At 33.1% G+C, this 19,385-nt stretch overlaps 1 long non-coding RNA gene across 2 annotated transcripts; it reads right to left on the reverse strand.

Annotated features, from left to right (window-relative positions):
- Nucleotides 1-6,698: 6,698 nt before the first annotated feature.
- Nucleotides 6,699-13,514, reverse strand: LOC136803645 (uncharacterized). 2 transcript variants are annotated; one of them, XR_010846174.1, is made up of 5 exons: nucleotides 12,866-13,514; nucleotides 12,373-12,600; nucleotides 10,861-11,231; nucleotides 8,696-8,953; nucleotides 6,699-7,016 (listed from the first exon to the last, which is right to left on the reverse strand). It is a non-coding gene; the product is annotated as an uncharacterized lncRNA (long non-coding RNA). The 2 variants fall into 2 exon arrangements; XR_010846173.1 differs by lacking the exons at nucleotides 6,699-7,016; nucleotides 8,696-8,953 and having other exon boundaries at nucleotides 9,241-11,231; nucleotides 12,866-13,512.
- Nucleotides 13,515-19,385: the final 5,871 nt, after the last annotated feature.

Below are 19,385 nucleotides of genomic sequence, written 5' to 3' on the forward strand. Positions count from 1 at the left end.
ACCTTGGCATGCCTTGAAAAAGGATGTGATTTCATTGTAAACACAAGAATCGGGAGAGGAAGAACAGTCTCCCGAAGAATCATGGCATAATTTCAATTTCTGCAAATTTAGACAGGATTGCCATGTCTCCAAATTAATAGATTTTGACTTCTTATAGTCAAATGAAATTGAATATCTGCGGAAAGGTCACCGTAAAAATATGAAATAAAGCAAATATTTCCAACGATTACCATGATGATCGTTTTTTAATATTTCTGGTAAGATAGATTTGATGTTTAAACCAAAATCCGTTAAACGGACAAATGAAAATGCCAATAAAAAAGGCTCAAAATAAACACGTAAAAAACGAAGTCTATGGACTTCAAACACACCTCCTTCTACAATATAGGAAGTGAGATAGTAATTCACCACCTGATATTGTGATGTCAAACAATCAAAATAATTCCCAAGAAATTTAGGAATAAATTTAAGTGATTTTCTCGTGGACAGAAGAGAAAACAAAGGTATCTAGCTTCTAGAAAGAAAAAAGCTAATCAAGAATAACAAATTTGCTATGCTTGAAATTGAGGTAATTTAAAAATAAGTTAGGCAAACCTTGGCATGGCCTTGAAAAAGGATGTGATTTCATTGTAAACACAAGAAATCGAGAGGAAGAACAGTCTCCCGAAGAAATCATGGCATAATTTCAATTTCTGCAAATAGAGCAGGATTGCCATGTCTCCAAATTAATAGATTTTGACTTCTTATAGTCAAAATGAAATTGAATTATCTGCGGAAAGGTCACCGTAAAAATATGAAATAAAGCAAATATTTCAAACGATTACCAGATGATCGTTTAATATTTTTCTGGTAAGATAGATTTTGATGTTTGAAAACCAAAATCAGTTAAACGGACAAATGAAAATGCCAATAAAAAAGGCATCAAAATAAACACGTAAAAAAAGAAGTCTATGGACTTCAAACACACCTCCTTCTACAATATAAGGAAGTGAGATAGTAATTCACCACCTGATATTGTGATGTCAAACAATCAAAATGAATTCCCAAGAAATTTAGGAATAAATTTAAGTGATTTTCTCGTGGACAAAAGAGAAAAACAAAGGTATCTAGCTTCTGGAAAGAAAAAAAAAAAGCTAATCAAGAATAACAAATTTGCTATGCTTGAAATTGAGGTAATATAAAGATAAGTTAGGCCAAACTTCGCATAGCCTTGAAAAAGGAAGTGAGACTAATGAAACACATATTTTTAGGTTCCTTCTTATTTGATCAAATCTGCATAAATTTCCATTAAGTATAAATTTGTTGATGGATGGTGCAACTTTGATAAGTGTTGGTGATCAGCATGAAAGAACCATCCTCTCGTCCCCAATACAACCAATAATTCCATAGAAAACAAGTGGTTTGGTTGATCCACATGTCACGATCTTTATCTTTTAGATACAAACTGCCAAATCACCAATGTTGTTTCTATTGCTAAGTTATCCGCCTGGATCGCAACTCCATATTTAGACCCTTCCGGGGTCCCCTGGGCGGGTTGAAACTGCATTTCTTTCAAACCATTCTAGAGAAAATTTAAATTTCTGAAAAAAATTTGAATTTTAATTATCATTAGAAGTTAACATTACAGAATCAATAAACTTTTATATTCCGTAAGATCTCCGAAAACAAAGATCAACATAAAGGGATAACGTTGACAAATGTGTCTAATCGAGGAGCAAAATTAGAATTTTGCAATTTAATGAGAAGAAGAAGATCACACAAAAATTCAAATTGTGCGACAGGAAACTGCTTGAACTCCTAACGTAAAAGCATTATATAATTCTACGATAATAAAGTATGTGATTTCATTGTAAACACAAGAAATCGTAGAGGAAGAACAGTTTCCCGAAGAATTCATGGCATAATTTCAATTTCTGCAAATAGAGCAGGATTGCCATGTCTCCAAATTAATAGATTTTGACTTCTTATAGTCAAAATGAAATTGAATTATCTGCGGAAAGGTCACCGTAAAAATATGAAATAAAGCAAATATTTCAAACGATTACCAGATGATCGTTTAATATTTTTCTGGTAAGATAGATTTTGATGTTTGAAAACCAAAATCAGTTAAACGGACAAATGAAAGTGCCAATAAAAAAGGCATCAAAATAAACACGTAAAAAAAGAAGTCTACGGACTTCAAACACACCTCCTTCTACAATATAAGGAAGTGAGATGGTAATTCACCACCTGATATTGTGATGTCAAACAATCAAAATAAATTCCCAAGAAATTTAGGAATGCATTTAAGTGATTATCTCGTGGACAGAAGAGAAAAACAAAGGTATCTAGCTTCTAGAAAGAAAAAAGCTAATCAAGAATAACAAATTTGCTATGCTTGAAATTGAGGTAATTTAAAAATAAGTTAGGCAAACCTTGGCATGGCCTTGAAAAAGGATGTGATTTCATTGTAAACACAAGAAATCGGAGAGGAAGAACAGTCTCCCGAAGAAATCATGGCATAATTTCAATTTCTGCAAATAGAGCAGGATTGCCATGTCTCCAAATTAATAGATTTTGACTTCTTATAGTCAAAATGAAATTGAATTATCTGCGGAAAGGTCACCGTAAAAATATGAAATAAAGCAAATATTTCAAACGATTACCAGATGATCGTTTAATATTTTTCTGGTAAGATAGATTTTGATGTTTGAAAACCAAAATCAGTTAAACGGACAAATGAAAATGCCAATAAAAAAGGCATCAAAATAAACACGTAAAAAAAGAAGTCTATGGACTTCAAACACACCTCCTTCTACAATATAAGGAAGTGAGATAGTAATTCACCACCTGATATTGTGATGTCAAACAATCAAAATGAATTCCCAAGAAATTTAGGAATAAATTTAAGTGATTTTCTCGTGGACAAAAGAGAAAAACAAAGGTATCTAGCTTCTGGAAAGAAAAAAAAAAACTAATCAAGAATAACAAATTTGCTATGCTTGAAATTGAGGTAATATAAAGATAAGTTAGGCCAAACTTCGCATAGCCTTGAAAAAGGAAGTGAGACTAATGAAACACATATTTTTAGGTTCCTTCTTATTTGATCAAATCTGCATAAATTTCCATGAAGTATAAATTTGTTGATGGATGGTGCAACTTTGATAAGTGGTTGGTGATCAGCATGAAAGAACCATCCTCTCGTCCCCAATACAACCAATAATTCCATAGAAAACAAGTGGTTTGGTTGATCCACATGTCACGATCTTTATCTTTTAGATACAAACTGCCAAATCACCAATGTTGTTTCTATTGCTAAGTTATCCGCCTGGATCGCAACTCCATATTTAGACCCTTCCGGGGTCCCCTGGGCGGGTTGAAACTGCATTTCTTTCAAACCATTCTAGAGAAAATTTAAATTTCTGAAAAAAAAATTGAATTTTAATTATCATTAGAAGTTAACATTACAGAATCAATAAACTTTTATATTCCGAAAGATCTCCGAAAACAAAGATCAACATAAAGAGATAACGTTGACAAATGTGTCTAATCGAGGAGCAAAATTAGAATTTTGCAATTTAATGAGAAGAAGAAGATCACACAAAAATTCAAATTGTGCGACAGGAAACTGCTTGAACTCCTAACGTAAAAGCATTATATAATTCTACGATAATAAAGTATGTGATTTCATTGTAAACACAAGAAATCGTAGAGGAAGAACAGTTTCCCGAAGAAATCATGGCATAATTTCAATTTCTGCAAATAGAGCAGGATTGCCATGTCTCCAAATTAATAGATTTTGACTTCTTATAGTCAAAATGAAATTGAATTATCTGCGGAAAGGTCACCGTAAAAATATGAAATAAAGCAAATATTTCAAACGATTACCAGATGATCGTTTAATATTTTTCTGGTAAGATAGATTTTGATGTTTGAAAAACAAAATCAGTTAAACGGACAAATGAAAGTGCCAATAAAAAAGGCATCAAAATAAACACGTAAAAAAAGAAGTCTATGGACTTCAAACACACCTCCTTCTACAATATAAGGAAGTGAGATGGTAATTCACCACCTGATATTGTGATGTCAAACAATCAAAATAAATTCCCAAGAAATTTAGGAATGCATTTAAGTGATTTTCTCGTGGACAGAAGAGAAAAACAAAGGTATCTAGCTTCTAGAAAGAAAAAAGCTAATCAAGAATAACAAATTTGCTATGCTTGAAATTGAGGTAATTTAAAAATAAGTTAGGCAAACCTTGGCATGGCCTTGAAAAAGGATGTGATTTCATTGTAAACACAAGAAATCGTAGAGGAAGAACAGTTTCCCGAAGAAATCATGGCATAATTTCAATTTCTGCAAATAGAGCAGGATTGCCATGTCTCCAAATTAATAGATTTTGACTTCTTATAGTCAAAATGAAATTGAATTATCTGCGGAAAGGTCACCGTAAAAATATGAAATAAAGCAAATATTTCAAACGATTACCAGATGATCGTTTAATATTTTTCTGGTAAGATAGATTTTGATGTTTGAAAACCAAAATCAGTTAAACGGACAAATGAAAATGCCAATAAAAAAGGCATCAAAATAAACACGTAAAAAAAGAAGTCTATGGACTTCAAACACACCTCCTTCTACAATATAAGGAAGTGAGATAGTAATTCACCACCTGATATTGTGATGTCAAACAATCAAAATGAATTCCAAAGAAATTTAGGAATAAATTTAAGTGATTTTCTCGTGGACAAAAGAGAAAAACAATAGTATCTAGCTTCTGGAAAGAAAAAAAAACTAATCAAGAATAACAAATTTGCTATGCTTGAAATTGAGGTAATATAAAGATAAGTTAGGCCAAACTTCGCATAGCCTTGAAAAAGGAAGTGAGACTAATGAAACACATATTTTTAGGTTCCTTCTTATTTGATCAAATCTGCATAAATTTCCATGAAGTATAAATTTGTTGATGGATGGTGCAACTTTGATAAGTGTTGGTGATCAGCATGAAAGAACCATCCTCTCGTCCCCAATACAACCAATAATTCCATAGAAAACAAGTGGTTTGGTTGATCCACATGTCACGATCTTATTTTTTAGATACAAACTGCCAATCACCAATGTTGTTTCTATTGCTAAGTTATCCGCCTGGATCGCAACTCCATATTTAGACCCTTCCGGGGTCCCCTGGGCGGGTTGAAACTGCATTTCTTTCAAACCATTCTAGAGAAAATTTAAATTTCTGAAAAAAAATTGAATTTTAATTATCATTAGAAGTTAACATTACAGAATCAATAAACTTTTATATTCCGTAAGATCTCCGAAAACAAAGATCAACATAAAGAGATAACGTTGACAAATGTGTCTAATCGAGGAGCAAAATTAGAATTTTGCAATTTAATGAGAAGAAGAAGATCACACAAAAATTCAAATTGTGCGACAGGAAACTGCTTCAACTCCTAACGTAAAAGCATTATATAATTCTACGATAATAAAGTATGTGATTTCATTGTAAACACAAGAAATCGTAGAGGAAGAACAGTTTCCCGAAGAATTCATGGCATAATTTCAATTTCTGCAAATAGAGCAGGATTGCCATGTCTCCAAATTAATAGATTTTGACTTCTTATAGTCAAAATGAAATTGAATTATCTGCGGAAAGGTCACCGTAAAAATATGAAATAAAGCAAATATTTCAAACGATTACCAGATGATCGTTTAATATTTTTCTGGTAAGATAGATTTTGATGTTTGAAAAACAAAATCAGTTAAACGGACAAATGAAAGTGCCAATAAAAAAGGCATCAAAATAAACACGTAAAAAAAGAAGTCTATGGACTTCAAACACACCTCCTTCTACAATATAAGGAAGTGAGATGGTAATTCACCACCTGATATTGTGATGTCAAACAATCAAAATAAATTCCCAAGAAATTTAGGAATAAATTTAAGTGATTTTCTCGTGGACAAAAGAGAAAAACAAAGGTATCTAGCTTCTAGAAAGAAAAAAGCTAATCAAGAATAACAAATTTGCTATGCTTGAAATTGAGGTAATTTAAAAATAAGTTAGGCAAACCTTGGCATGGCCTTGAAAAAGGATGTGATTTCATTGTAAACACAAGAAATCGGAGAGGAAGAACAGTCTCCCGAAGAAATCATGGCATAATTTCAATTTCTGCAATAGAGCAGGATTGCCATGTCTCCAAATTAATAGATTTTGACTTCTTATAGTCAAAATGAAATTGAATTATCTGCGGAAAGGTCACCGTAAAAATATGAAATAAAGCAAATATTTCAAACGATTACCAGATGATCGTTTAATATTTTTCTGGTAAGATAGATTTTGATGTTTGAAAAACAAAATCAGTTAAACGGACAAATGAAAGTGCCAATAAAAAAGGCATCAAAATAAACACGTAAAAAAAGAAGTCTATGGACTTCAAACACACCTCCTTCTACAATATAAGGAAGTGAGATAGTAATTCACCACCTGATATTGTGATGTCAAACAATCAAAATGAATTCCCAAGAAATTTAGGAATAAATTTAAGTGATTTTCTCGTAGACAGAAGAGAAAAACACAGGTATCTAGCTTCTGGAAAGAAAAAAAAAAGCTAATCAAGAATAACAAATTTGCTATGCTTGGAATTGAGGTAATATAAAGATAAGTTAGGCCAAACTTCGCATAGCCTTGAAAAAGGAAGTGAGACTAATGAAACACATATTTTTAGGTTCCTTCTTATTTGATCAAATCTGCATAAATTTCCATGAAGTATAAATTTGTTGATGGATGGTGCAACTTTGATAAGTGTTGGTGATCAGCATAAAAGAACCATCCTCGTCCCCAATACAACCAATAATTCCATAGAAAACAAGTGGTTTGGTTGATCCACATGTCACGATCTTTATCTTTTAGATACAAACTGCCAAATCACCAATGTTGTTTCTATTGCTAAGTTATCCGCCTGGATCGCAACTCCATATTTAGACCCTTCCGGGGTCCCCTGGGCGGGTTGAAACTGCATTTCTTTCAAACCATTCTAGAGAAAATTTAAATTTCTGAAAAAAAATTTGAATTTTAATTATCATTAGAAGTTAACATTACAGAATCAATAAACTTTTATATTCCGAAAGATCTCCGAAAACAAAGATCAACATAAAGAGATAACGTTGACAAATGTGTCTAATCGAGGAGCAAAATTAGAATTTTGCAATTTAATGAGAAGAAGATCACACAAAAATTCAAATTGTGCGACAGGAAACTGCTTGAACTCCTAACGTAAAAGCATTATATAATTCTACGATAATAAAGTATGTGATTTCATTGTAAACACAAGAAATCGTAGAGGAAGAACAGTTTCCCGAAGAATTCATGGCATAATTTCAATTTCTGCAAATAGAGCATGATTGCCATGTCTCCAAATTAATAGATTTTGACTTCTTATAGTCAAAATGAAATTGAATTATCTGTGGAAAGGTCACCGTAAAAATATGAAATAAAGCAAATATTTCAAACGATTACCAGATGATCGTTTAATATTTTTCTGGTAAGATAGATTTTGATGTTTGAAAAACAAAATCAGTTAAACGGACAAATGAAAGTGCCAATAAAAAAGGCATCAAAATAAACACGTAAAAAAAGAAGTCTATGGACTTCAAACACACCTCCTTCTACAATATAAGGAAGTGAGATGGTAATTCCCCTGATATTGTGATGTCAAACAATCAAAATAAATTCCCAAGAAATTTAGGAATGCATTTAAGTGATTTTCTCGTGGACAGAAGAGAAAAACAAAGGTATCTAGCTTCTAGAAAGAAAAAAGCTAATCAAGAATAACAAATTTGCTATGCTTGAAATTGAGGTAATTTAAAAATAAGTTAGGCAAACCTTGGCATGGCCTTGAAAAAGGATGTGATTTCATTGTAAACACAAGAAATCGGAGAGGAAGAACAGTCTCCCGAAGAAATCATGGCATAATTTCAATTTCTGCAAATAGAGCAGGATTGCCATGTCTCCAAATTAATAGATTTTGACTTCTTATAGTCAAAATCAATACCCCGTACAATTGATATTCAATTGAAAAAGGCATCAAAGGGAAAAAACACATTTTCCTCAGCAACAAATAATCAAAATAGCCGGTGCGCAACGCACTGGGTTCAACTTCAGAATCTTCAAATTATTTACAGCTGTAGGCCTATACCAATGGTAGCATAAACCGAAAGATTAGTTCCCAGGCCCCAAGGAATAGCGTGCTTAATTTCAGCCAAGCGCACCACTTTTGAGGTCTCCAGGCTGACCTAAAGTTAGTCTAGTCTCCAGGCTCGAAAAATCAAAATTTTCAAAAAATGAAAAAAATATCCCAAGGAGTTCATCCAAGGAACAATTGTACGATATTTCAACGAAATTCGACCATTTTTGAAGTCTTCAGGCTGTATCAAATTTTTTGTAACACATAGAAAGTCGCAAATTGTCAGATTCTAGCTCAAGTGAAATTGAGAATTAGTTCTCAAGGTGTCGAGAATGGATATAAGTCCCTTCCTGATCGACTGAAGAGAGAAAAAGAAGAAACTTGCCTCTAAAACTAAAACATAACTCAATCAAGAGTGAGAAGCTAGCTAGCCTTGAAATCGAAAGCTGTTCAAAAATAAGACATGTAAAACTTGGCATGACCTTCAAAAAGGATGTGAAACTAATGAAACATTAAATATGCCTACATACCAATTTTGTTGGGTCTTTGTGATTAGCATGAAAAGACCATTAATTTGTCCTCAATTCAGCCGGAATTCCATAGGATGGACACATCTGTCTTGGTTATTCAATATGTCTTAACCACTATCTCTCAATCCTCATTCCTGTCATAACAAAACATGTTGCTGGTGTACAGATAGATACACCGTTGTCACCACCATCGCCGTCTGGGGTCCCCTCGACGAGTTTAATAGCTTCCTTAATTTCAAACCATTTTCTTGTTTTCTTCTGAAATGAAATTAGGAATTTGATCAACATTAGCAGCTCTGTTAACTTAAAGAAAGAATGTATTGAAATCGAAAGGCTCAAAGGATCAAACAAAAGATTTCTGTGATAAATTAGTCTTATCAAACAGTAAAACTGGGATTGCGTGACCTTATCCTCAGAAGGAAATCATTCATTGATCCAATCTGCAAAACAGAAAGCTACCAAAACTAAATTTAACTCGTAATAATTTAGTGTGGGAGCAGCTTTCCTCAACCATGGAACAGAATAGAATTATCATACACCGTTGGATCGGAATTTGTTTTGCTGATTATTGGTCTAAAGAAGTCATCCTGGATAAAATTACAAACAAGGCTTGGATTTTGCATTTATTCATGGTGTTATTTTCATTTACATATTTGAAAAATGCTCATCATCGACAAAATTAAGCTTCAAAATCTTATTTTCCTTCAGTTTCCTTACAAAATATCGTGAATAGAATAGGAAAAAAATAAAATTTGCACTTCATCTTGGCTTGTTATAGTAAAAACTTTAAATTTGTCAAATATTTTCCCAATATGCAGAAAAATGGGCAATAAAAAGCTTTTTTTGCTCTGTTGATTGTTGTTGTAAGATGATAAAGGTTAATCTAAATTATTTACATCGTAAAAATTGTATCAAAACGATTAAATAGTAGATAATATGTTATATTTTTATTCAAAAATCCTAATAAACTTTAAAGAATCGCCTTTGTCCCATTAAGGGGTTATCTTCTTTAGCAATTTAAAGCATTCTTAACAACAATTACTCTTCCTAGTCATTTGAATGGTTTTGCAATTCATCAGTATCACCATTTAGTAAAGGGCATTTTGTAAAATCGCTCAATTGTTTTGTTAGAAACACTTGTTACACATTTTTGGAAACTTCAACCTTAGAGAAATCTAAATTACGATGTTTCCAATTTTTTTCGGACACTTTGATGTGATTTTCGGACAAATATGACGGTTTCAGGCAAAAATCATAGGGTCAAATATTAATGAAAATTTTAGCTTGAGAAAACGGAGACCTGTTGTATATTTTTGGAAAGCTCTCAAAAAATTATGATTAGAGATATATTGCAAGTATAGGTGATTTCAGTACCTAACCAGACCTAACTCAAGATATCGAGCTTCAAAAAGCGAAAAAACTGGACAAAACAGCCGTTTCTGGCTTTCAAGGGTTAATATCTCGAGTTAGGTACAGAAATCACCTATACTGGCAATATATCTCTAATCTTAATTTTTTGAGAGCTTTCCAAAAATATAAAACATGTCTCCGTTTTCTCAAGCTAAAATTTTCATTAATTTTTGACCCTATGATTTTTGCCTAAGACCGTCATACATACCTTAAAAAGTGGATAAATTTTGGTGCGGATTAAATTTGGCGAATTTGGCGAATTTGGCCAAAATTCACCAAATTAAATCCTCGCCAAAATTTCAAAATTCGGCAATTCGCTAAATTAAATCCCCGCCAAATTTAACAAAAAGAGAATTATGTGAAAAATCACAACTTTTTAGTATATTTTTGAGTAATTTTCACCCATTTCAGTGTGACAAAATTTCCAAATCGCCAAATTAAATCCTCGCCAAATTTTACGAAATTGATAGCTATCGCCAAATCAAATCCCCGCCAAAAATCGTATTTTGGCCAATCGCCAAATTAAATCCACGCCAAAATTTATCCACTTTTTAAGGTATTTGTCCGAAAATCACACCAACGTGTCTGAAAAAATTGGGAACATCGTAATTTAGATTTGAAGTTTCCAAAAATATTTCACAAGTGCTTCTAACAAAACAATCGAGCAATTTCAAAAAATTGAACAAAATTCCCCCTACTAATTCGTGCAATCTGACAAAGGCATGTCCTACAACAATTGGAACCAGCCTTTTTACCTGAGCAAAAATTTGTCTTGCATCCATTTTTAGATTTGCAAGAGACGAGTTCTAAAACACTTCCCAAAAGAGCATATAGTCTGATTGAAACAATTCTCCAAAATCTTTATACAATCCAATATCAATTGGCGATGGAAGTGAATGAACCGGATCACACTTTTTCTTCCAGACATAACATTGATAAGGGGTCGACAGGGATGAAGCAAAAGTGCATCTAACGTCAGTGCAAATTTTTCTGCAAGAAGACTTTCCACGAAAATTTATTGTACAATGAATGTACATTTAAAGTTGAACACATGTTCGAGAGAAGCTGCAACGACTTCAGTCAAAATTTGAAATTATTGCTTTGGCTTGATGCGCAGTTTCAGCTCCTGAAACAAGTAAATAAAAAAGATTTTAAGAATTTAATTACAAATCATAATTGTCAGATGGGAGCTAAGTATGGTGACCTAAGAGTACAATGAGATACTTTAATGGGATAAACTTTCGCGGGAATTAAATTTCGCGGTTGGGCCTATCCGCGAAATTCAAAGATTTTGCAGGGACTTAATTTCGCGGGTGGCACTATTGGGTGGCAATATTTTCACGATTTTGAATTATTTTCAAATAATGAATGTTGGTTGTTGAAATACGTTTTATTTGCGCTTCTTTGATGCAAGTAGCCATTGAAATAGTATTTATTTGATATATTTTGAGTTTTGTTTAGAAATATTTCGCGGATAAGACCCTTCCAAATTTCCATTGGGATATAATTTTGCGGATGACACCCAAATACGTGAAATCCGGGAAATTTAATCCCCGCGAAAGTTTATCCCATTAAAGTATGTGATATTGATAAGCGTTAAAAAGGTAAAATAAAAAGAAGAAAAAAAAAAAAAAAAAAAACTGATTTGAAAAAAAATTAAAGTATTTGACCAAAATGACAACCCGCTTTTACTTTCTTTTGATCCGCCATTTCTAAATAAACATAGTCTGTCGGATTCATCGTTCATTAGCTTTTGATTTAATAGAGGACTTGCAAATTACAGTTAGGCTTGACTGAACTGGCGCTTCCCACATTATTCTCCAGTGTAGGAAATTATTTCCAGCCTTTCTTTGGGAATCACCCTAAATAATTTTGATTGAGCCTCTGGCTGGGAACACGTCAGATTTTGAGAACGCGACACCTTTTGGGAATGCGACAATTTCTGGAAACACAACAGTTTTTGGAAACGCGATAATTTCTAGGAACACGACAGCTTTTGGGAACGCAACAATTTCTAGGAACGCGACAATTTCTAGGAATGCGACAATTTCTGGGAACACGACACTTTTTGGGAACGCGACAGTTTGAAAGAAATCACGATAACTTGAAAGAAATCTAGACAGCTTTAAAGACAGTTTTGACCAACGCATCCTACAGCCATGCATGCAGACTTTTCAGTCAAGATATATTTCAGTTTAAAATTTAGTTGCCTGGTGTTTTCGGCCCTTTTCTGCTGAATAAAAGTTAGTTTCAAATTAGTAACCTACTTTTTAGTAATTCTTGAAATCTTGATTGAGAAACCTCAAAACCATTATGGACGTTTTGATTTTTAAATCAATTCTACAATTGAAGTGTTGATAAACGCAAGTCTGTAGCTGCAATTGTTTCTGTTGAGCCAGTTTCAAAAATTCATCGCATTGTAATGTTTCAGGATTTTGAGTATCATCTTGTGGACTTTGATCCCTCTGTTACATTGCTTGCCCAAAAGTATATTCCTATAAGGTAATAATGGTTAACAATGTACGGTACATCATTACACGGAAAAGCATGATTGTAAAGTTCTAAATTATTGAAAGTTGCAAGTTCTGTGAAATAAAAAGAAAACCATATGAAATGCCTTGGGTTTAAAGGTGATAACTAATGTTTACCTAAGTGAACAGCGTTCATGTTTTATAAAATCCAGTAGCCAGTAGTAATAAATAGTAGTAAATTCAGGTAAATTCAGTAGTAATGTTTCCTAATCTTTAACAAAATTTTTACCTTCAACTTTATTTGTGCAAGAAAGTAGGCAGCTTTCTTGAGAAAATAAATGAAATTACTTTAATCGCCTTTTTTCCACTAACACCAGTTAACCTCTTTGCTCTGTGAGCCCACACACAGTTTTTTCTTGAAAGTTGTATGTTTTAGGATTTCAGGTTCAAATTCTGCTTTTCCTCCAGGGGAGCTTTTGAGATCTCAATCGAACTACAATTCTTGATTCAGCTTGATTGGCTTTTTAACCGTGCTAGTATTAAAATTTTTCCTGTCAGATGTGTTGTATGCGTTGTTTGCTAGTAGAATACAATCTGATTGGGCTTGAGAAAACACATCACTGACTGCATTGGATTCTCTGCTCTAGTCGATTATCAAAGATGCCCATATTCTTTCGATACACTGAATATCATCATGCTTGATTGATTGAATGCATGTTACACGGCATTTTCCATAATTATTGTTATTGTACCGGGTGTCCCAGAAAAAAGTTCCGCTCTTTGAAGTGAATTTTCTCCAGTTCTATGAATTTCTAAACAATCAATCCTTTTGCATTAGAAAGAGGAAGGATAAAATTAAATTTTGAGGGGTCATTTATCAAATTTAGTCAACTGGATCAAAAGTTAAGCCAAAATGAATAAAAATTCTTTTTTTTGTAATTGCTCAAAAACGTTGAAAATCGACCTATCAAATTATTATAGAAGCATAATTGCACGGAGCATGATTTTCATTGTTGAACCAATAAAAACCTAATGGAAGTATCTTTTTATGAAAAACGAAGTAAGATTTTAAGCGAAACGAAGAAATTTATCTGAAAAACTGAAAAATTTGATAATTCCAACCGATATTTGACTTCAATAGCTACACTGATGAAATCAGCGCTATTTTTGACTTTAGGGGTCCTTAAGCCAAAACTTGAAGCTGAATTCCATAGAAAATAATTTGAAATTACCCAAATGAAAATTTTTAGTCCTTTAGAGAATTATTTCAAGCATTTTTTTGTTTTCATGTCCATTTTAAACTCTTTATTCCTGCAAAAAAGTAATAATTAGGTTATAAAATTTGATAGGTCGATTTTCAACGTTTTTGAGCCTTTTCAAAATGTGAAATTTTTATTCATTTCAGCATAATTTTTCATCTAGTTGACCAAATTTGATAAATGACCCCTCAAAATTTAAGTTTATCTTTCCTCTTTCCAATGCAAAATAATTGATCTTTTAAAAATTCATAGAACTCGAGAAAATTCACTTCAAAGAGCAGAACTTTTTTCTGGGACACCCGGTTTATTTAGTGGTAATCATATTAGTTAACATCTGAAAAATATAAAAGAGTTAAATATAATGATTAAAAAAAAATACATTTTGGGTATACTGTACTTTAGGTAAAATTTTATATTCATAGAATTATATTTCACAGGTCTATCGAACTCTACGAAAATCTTTATATTATGGATAATAGCTAGTTTTTATATGAATTTTTATATTTAAGGTATGTGGAAACCTTCTACACCACACCTGACTCTTTTATTAATAGCTTTCGATACAGATATATTTCAATAGTAAAAGTATATATTTTTGGAAAGCTTATTAAATTCTCTATCGAATGATAATGACAACATTAAATTTTGTCAATTTGACAAAGAAATAAAAGGTGACAAAGGAAAAATGACCATGTCATCTTCAGAGAGTGATAAGTCCCCTTATGTTGGCAATTTAATAAAGCTTTTTATAATTATGATCATGATCCAGAAAAAAAGACGAAAAAAACGTTGCCACGTTTTTTTTTCTAAACGCTTAGTTTTCGAATTATTCGATAAAACGTCAAAAAACGACAAAAAACATTAAATTGATAGCGATTTTTTGCTTTAAAGGGTCGTAACTTTAGTTTAAGGCAAAAAGAAAGAAAAACGTGGCAAAGTTTTTTAGATCTATCATTCACGAGTACAATAAAGAAAAAATGAAGTCCGTAGCTCAGAGATAAGGAGACTTATTACTCGTGGAATGACCCTAGGTATCCCAATTTTCTGTCTTGAGATATCATCGATTTAAGTTTTCCCCTTAATCTTTTGTTTGCACAAAGATTAAACAAAACTATTCATCAAACAACAAAAGTTATAAATATGAAGTTCTGTTCTCTCTAACATTTTTTACAAGAAAATTTAATGAAATTATTCTTGTCTAAAAAGTTTCGCTATTGTATTTCGAAATAAATCATATATCCTTATTATGATACATTCATCTGTTTTGGTAACTTCTAAAGGGCTCTATTATGGACGGAAAGATTATGGTCACAAGATTGACTGTTCTAAGAAATTCTTTTCGAGCAGCCGTTCTTATATAAAAAGGGGCAAAACACAAATGTTCCCCTCTTCTTTTTTGAACATTGTTTGGCGGTCTTATTGAACTAGAGAAGAGAGACATTTTATTTATAAACAAGGGAAACAAGGAAGAGATACAAATTCTATCATAACATCCAAAATATTTGGAATAAATAAACAATAATTACATGTCTGGAAAGCTCTGGAAATTTTACATCAGATTAAACAAAAAAAAATTTTTTGATAAAAATTCCAAACGAAGGTTTCCACATACCTTAAGGAAATATAATGTAATATATTATATTGACTGTCAATGCCAAAAGATATTTCTTTACTTTAAGAATAATCTGCTGTATGTGTTGCTTTGACACTTACTCCCGGATTTGTTTCAGTAGGCAGTTCAGTCAAGCGACTAAAAACACGTGTATATCTTGAACCGGACTAACTGAAAGAGTAATTACATAACTATTGTGGAAGTGAATGCTTGAAACAATGTTTGTGAAATCAAAAAGACAACTTTTGTAAGGATGTTAAGTTTTTTTTTTGAATATCAACATTGTTTGTGTCGGACTGTTTATGAATTATAATTAGGGGAGATATACATTTACAATCCATAAATTTTGTAAATCAAGTTTGTTTTGATTCAGCTATTTTAATGACCAGGCAGGTTATTCATTTGAGGGCAATGCATGTCAGCCTCTCTTTGATGCAAGTTATCAGTTGGGTGTTTAAGATAAAAATGGCAATTATTGCTCTTTTTGGCAACTATTGCCAAAAACAGCATTTTTTTCAACAATAATATGCTGAATCAGCAGAAAAGTAAAAAAGCAAATAAATGAAAATTGCTGTTTTTGGAAAGAAGTTGATCTTATCATTGAACATGTGGTATTCGACACCCTAACAATTAGTAGGCCCACTTTGCCTCGTTTATTTTTGTTTTCAACTATTTTTTTGTCAGAAATATGCAGACTAGCAAAATCGAGTCATATTATGTAAACAAAATTACAACGTGGGTTCTGTTTTCTCCTTCTAGCTGTGTTTTGGCATTGATACAGGATCTTTTTACGTTTCTTTTTAGAACTTTTCATGTTATTGAGCAATGAAAAATTGAAAAAGTCACTTTTAAAGATCCGAAAAACCTTTCCTTGATATGATTTTGCATTTTTCAAACCCTTTTGACGTCTTTGCCTTTATAAGGACAGCACATTTCTGCTGACTTGACATTTAATCGTTAAAAAAATTGCCGTTTTTGGCAATAGTTGCCAAAAAGAGCAATAATTGCTGTTTTTATCTTAAACACCCAACTGGTTACACCAGCCAGATGTCATGGTATTCATTCAGGAGAAACGTGACAGCCTATTGAAAAACAAATTACTCCAGCACATTATTTCTCTCAGCCAGTACCGTCAACTGCTCTAGCTTGGGACAATCTAACAAAACATGGGACGGCAATTCGGCCACCATAGCGAACCTAAAATAAAATAAATAAAATAATGAACGGCGTATTAAAAAATACACAATTTTTCTTTTGCAAAGAGTAGGCTTTTAAATAGAAATAGGAAAGAAATCTGTAGTGGAACATATTATGTGAATGTCTGGAACGAAGAAGACCATATTAGTGGAAAAACGATGGAGCGTTTGACGTCACTCGTGCAGCAAGTTACATACTCGCTATTTGTTAATCCCATCGAGGAAATCCCACTTGTTCGACAGTATACTTGTTCGACGGTACATTTGTTCGACAAAACTTTAAAAAATGTTGAACTGATGCATTGTCAAACAACTGATCGCTTAGTTGTTCGACAGACCAGTTGTTTGACATTTATTTGTTTGACATCCACTTGTTCGACTGTATAGTTGTTCGACACCCACTTGTTCGACAATTTGACATATTGCCATCCCATCGGGCGATAGGCGGTTATAGGCGGCGGGCGTTCTCTAATTCTCCAATCAGGCTAGCTCTAAAGCTCTAAAACAGCATCTAATAACATGAAAACCAGAATATGATTCTTCAATATGGGAATCAAAACTATTAAGTGCACTTACAAACATCAATTTCTCAGATCTAGCAAAATTAATAACTGCACTGTCATCATTGACAATAAAACAAACGATTTTCTGTCAAGAGCCTTGTAAACATTCCAAAAACTTCCATCAAAATGATCTATCACAGGTCAGTCTACCACTTTTAGTGCGGTCCAAGAATTGAGCCGAGAACGCTCGCAGAACGCCTGCAAGCTCCCGCGCGGGTGGAAAAAAACTTCAATCCGTCAATCATTTTCTCAAGCGAAGAGTACGCGAAGCGTTTCTAGCTTTATGATAGTGCCGCGGATCATCAGTGGATAGTATTCAATGATCATTATCCCTTTATTTTCATTCCTAGAACTTTCGCAAAAAAAAAGAGAAAATAGAAAAGTTGTATTTTTTTTACTGCTCTATTCACATAATGAATTTGAAAGGTCTTCTATGTGGCTTTTTTTCCAAATTAAAAAATACTGATTTTTGTCCCGCCTTTGCGCAATTTTTGAATGAAGAGTTAGGTCTATACTGCCAATCAGCGTCCGGTCATTTTGAATAAAAACAAAAAGTTAAAAAGGGCCTCAGTGAAAGTCATGTGAAAATCAGTGAAAGTTATCGTGACATGTTATGACAGAAATTATGATTGATAAACTTGGTGGAGTTATCAAAACAAATTTGTTGTCAAAGAGATTTAACAGTAAGTGAAAATACAGGCCAGACATCAACAGTCCCATGTTTCGACCAATCGTCCCAAGTAGAACTGTTGACAGTACACAAAACTGAATGAATTATTTTGTCCCTAGGTAACAGCTGTGCTTTTTAAAAAGAAAAATCAATTCAATATTGTGACGTTATCATTTTAGCTGCACAAATTTATTTAACGCTGGACGTTTTTAGGGGAATAGACGGTTGAATAACAAATTGCTCCAGACGATGTCAATTGAACGAATCGAATGCCAAATTGTCAATTGAACAATACGAACGCCGAATCAATTTAACGAAATCGAACGCAATCGAATGATTGAAATTCAATTGCCAAACACAATGGAATGCCAATCGAATATTACCGCATTTTCTTGATTGATTCGATTGCGTTCAATTAGTGCCTGTATTCGATTGATTCGACTAATACGTTTGATTTGCCTATTTCGAATACGTTCGATTGGCTGTGTTTTGGTTTTCGTTCAACATTTGCTTACTTATAGAGAGGTTATGTTAAGCAAGATGAATTGCAGGAAGACAATAAACAGTGACCCACAACCGTCACGTTACCCTGCAAAAAAAAGCTGCTTCTCTTTTTTGAAATAAGCTTGAGCGTAAATAAAGTCAAAGGCGGCCAAAAATTATTGGGTGCATGACACAGAGATTTTAAGAGGTTTGCGAAAATTAAAGGCGTTAGGATTAGAGGCTTGGAAAAAAAATGCACTCAAAACTAAAGGGAATTAAAGATAAATGTCAATCGAATCCAATTGAACATCAATCGAACGCAATCGAACATCAATCAAATATCAATTGAATCAGATCTGTCAATCGAATTTTACCAAGAATTTCAGATTTGATTGATATTTGTTTGCGTTTGACAATTGAATCACAATTTTTCGATTGTGTTCGATTGCGTTTGTTTGATTCAATTGAAATTTTTGTTTTATTCTGTTTGATAGACCTCATGCCTCCGACTAGGGTTCTAGGTCCCCCTGCCAAATTTAGGTCCCCCCAGTCTGATAAAATTTTAGGTCCCAGTATAGGGGAAAAATTTTATGGCATTCACAAAGCTCTATTTAAATGTGTGTGCACTTTTAGAGAATGCAATAGAATGTCTTCATTTTTGCATTTTAAGGATCAGATCACACTTTGCATGAAAACATAAAGGTTTAGAGAAATTAAAAACCAACAGTAAAGAAAAATAGTGTTATTTTGCCCCCAGAATTACATAAACTAATACAGGTCCCCCCCAAGATAGAGCTCCCCCCACCTGTTGGGAAAAACAAGCAGCTCCCACCTCTTATATGGCAAATTTTAGATGTAGCCCCCCCCCGCTCAGGCGGGGGGGGGGGTGCGAGCCATGGACCTTTTTGCCTTTCTATCCGCCATATTGAACTGTATACAAAAATTATGGTGGGCAAACAGGGCTCGAAATAACGGTTGGACATCGGACATTGTCCGACCTATAATTGGCTTCATGTCCGACCCAAA

The sequence above is a fragment of the Clytia hemisphaerica genome, unplaced genomic scaffold (assembly GCF_902728285.1).
Source record: "Clytia hemisphaerica strain Z4C2 unplaced genomic scaffold, Clytia hemisphaerica genome assembly, whole genome shotgun sequence".
NCBI classification, from domain to species: Eukaryota; Metazoa; Cnidaria; class Hydrozoa; order Leptothecata; family Clytiidae; genus Clytia; species Clytia hemisphaerica.